The sequence below is a fragment of the Vombatus ursinus genome, unplaced genomic scaffold (assembly GCF_900497805.2).
Source record: "Vombatus ursinus unplaced genomic scaffold, bare-nosed wombat genome assembly UNPS02014818.1, whole genome shotgun sequence".
NCBI lineage: Eukaryota > Metazoa > Chordata > Mammalia > Diprotodontia > Vombatidae > Vombatus > Vombatus ursinus.
This window is the reverse complement of record NW_020954596.1, coordinates 54,120,829-54,124,196: the sequence shown is the minus strand read 5'-3', so window position 1 is coordinate 54,124,196 and position 3,368 is coordinate 54,120,829.

Sequence of the window (3,368 nt, the reverse complement as noted above, 5' to 3'; positions counted from 1 at the left end):
TAGATAGATAGATAGATAGATAGATAGATAGATAGATAGATAGATAGATAGATAGATAGAGGGCACAGGGTGAGATGAAGATGAAGTGGTCATATCTGGAGAATAAAATTAAGAGGTGAGAAAGGATTATACTAGGAGAAGGAGAAAGGGAGAGGTAAGAACAGAATAAATTATCTTACAAAAAAAACAGAAAAGAAAAGGCTCTTACAGTGGAGGGGAAACGGGGGAAGGTGAGAGGGAATGAGTGAATCTTATTCTCATAGAATTTGACTTAAGGAGGGAATAACATACACACTCAATTGAGTATGGAAATCTGTCTTAACCTACAGGAGAATAGGGTGAGAAGGGGACAAGAGAGCAGGGGAATGATAGAGAGGAGGGCAGATTGGGAAAGGGGATAATCAGAAGCAAACACTTCTGAAGAGGGACAGGGTCAAAAGAAAGAATAGAATAAATGGGGGGGCAGGATAGGATTAAGGGAAATAGTTTTTCACAACATGACTACTATGGAGTATTTTTCATAACTACACATGTATAACCTATATTGAGTTGCTTGCTTTTTCAATGAGGGTAGGTGGGGAGGTAGGAAGGGAGAAAATTTGGAACCCAAAGTTTTAAAAACATATGTTTAAAAAATGTTTTTACATGCAACTGGGAAATAAGAAATACAGGAAATGGGGTACAGAAATCTATCCTGCCCTGCAGGAAAATAGAAGGGAGAAGGGGATAAGAGAAGAGGGGTTAGAGATAGAAGGAAGAGCAAACTAGGGGAAGGGATATTCAGAATGCATGTCACCTTGGAGTAGGGGGAGGGGCAAGATGGGGTGAAAATTTAGAACTCAAAATCTTGTGGAAGTAAATGTTGAAAACTAAAAATAAATTTAAAAAATAAAAAAAAATTATAAAGTTAGAATTGGACAAATGGAATATAATCACTTTATGGGACATCAAGAAACAAGCAAAATCAAAAGAATGAAAAAATAGAGGAAAATGTGAAATATTCCATTGTAAAAACAATTGACCTGGAAAATAGATCCAGGAGAGATAATTTAAGAATTATTGTACTACCTGAAAGTCACAATCACAAGAAAGAACCTAGACATTGACTTTCAAAAAATTATCAATGAAAACTGTCCTGATATTTTAAAACCTGAACGCAAAAATAGAAATTTAAAGAATATACTGATGACCTCCTGAAAGTAATCCCCAAATGAAAACTCCCAGGAGTATTATATCCAAATTTCAGACCTCCCAAATCAAAGAGAAAATACTGTAAGCAGCCAAAAAGAAACAATTCAAATAATAAATAGAAAAATAGAAACAATTCAAATATCATGGAGCCACAGTCAGGATAACACAGAATTTAGCAGCTTCTACATTAAAGGATTAGAGGGCTTGGAATATGATGTTCTGTATGGCAAAAGAGCTAGTATTACAACCAAGAATCACCTACCCAGGAAAACTGAGCATAATCCTTCAGAGGAAAAAAAATGGAAATTCAATGAAATAGAGGCCTTTCAAGCACTGCTGATAAAAAGATCAGATCTCAATAGAAAAGTTGACTTTCAAATATGAGATGTAAAAGAAGTATAAAAAGGTATACACAAAAGTGAAATCATAAGGGATTTGATAAAGTTAAACTGTTTATTTCCTACATGGAAAAATGACATTTATAACTCCTAAAATTTTTCTCATGTTTAGAGCAGTTAGGAGTATACATAAATGGAAAGCAGAGGTGTGAGTTGAATATGATGGTAAGATTATCTAAACAAAAAAAAATTAAGGGATGAGAAAGAAGAATGCATTGGAAGAAGGGGAAAGGGAGGTATAGAATGGGATAAATTATCTCACATAAAGCAGACCTGAAAGAGATTTTACAGTGGAGGAGGAAATGGGGGAAGCAGGGAGGGGAGCACATGAACCTTACTTTCATCAGAATTGGCTCAAAGAGGGAATACCATACACACTCAGTTGCATGTAGAAATATATCTTATTATACAAGAAAGTGGGAAGGGAAGGGAATAAGAGAAAGCGGGGATCTAAAAGAAGGGAGGGCAGTTTGGGGGGAGGTAAAAGTCAGAAGCAAAATACTTTTGGGAATGGATAGAGTAAAAAAAGGAGAAAGAGTAGGATAAACAGGGGAAATAGGATGGAGGAAAATACATAGTAATCATTAGTGTGAAAAATATTTTACCATGAGTTTCTCTGATAAAGACTTCATTTCTCAAACATATAGAAAACTGAATAAAATTTATAGAAATAAGAGCCATTCCTCAACTGGTAAATGGTCAAAGGATATGAACAGGCCATTTTCAGACAAAATAATCAAAGCTATCTGCAGTCATATGAAAAAGAAGCTCTAAATTATTAGTGATGAGAAAAATGTAAATTAAAATAACTCTGAGCTACTACCTCATGCCTGTCAGATTGACTAATATGACAAAAAAGGAAAATGACAAATGTTGGAGGGGATAAAATCAATACACTAATGTACTACTGGAAAAGTTGTATACTGATTCAACCATCATAGAGAGTAATTTGGAACTATATCCAAAGGGCTATAAAACTATGTATATCCTTTGACAAAGCAATACCACTACTAGGTCTGTATCCCAAAAAGATTTAAAAAAAGGAAATATACATACATATATATATATATATATATATATATATATATATATATATAATTTATAGCAGCTCTTTTAATAGTGGCAAAAATTTGTGAGGGACTGTTTGATGCCAGCTACTGCCAGATGGGGGTTGTGCCAACGTGGGACAGAAACTGGGTACCAGAAAGTAACTGGAGCTCTTGCTCCCAAGGCAGAGGCAGTGCTGGGCAGAGTTGTAGCATACTGGGATGAGATCTGGGGTCAGAGAGGTAACCGGAGCTCTCGCTCCCGAGACTGGAGTGGTGCTGGATGGAGCTGTGACAGGCTGGGGAGGAAGCGGGGTACAGAGAAGTGGCCTGAGCGTGCGCTCCCTAGGCAAGGACTGTGCCGCTTGGAGGGGGGACGGCAGAGAACGAGCTCTCTCTGTCTAGCCTCCTTCTTTAGGTACTACGCTGACCCCAGACGCTTCCTTCCTGTGACCAAACCTGACTTCCTGAGTCACGTATGCTCCCTAGGTGTAGCACTGACCCCAGACACCTCCCCCCGGTATCTGGACCCGACTTCCTGCGTCACGTATATTCTCCTTTGTCTATGCACTGATCCCTCATGCCTCCTTCCAAATCTCTGGGACCCACTTCCTGTGCCACGTATGCTCCCTTTGTCTGGACACTAGCTGGACATCCCTTTTTGATATTTGATCCTCGACGAGTCACTATGGGCGGGCTGAGGAGGAGGGAGGAAGAAGGTACTAAAAAGAGC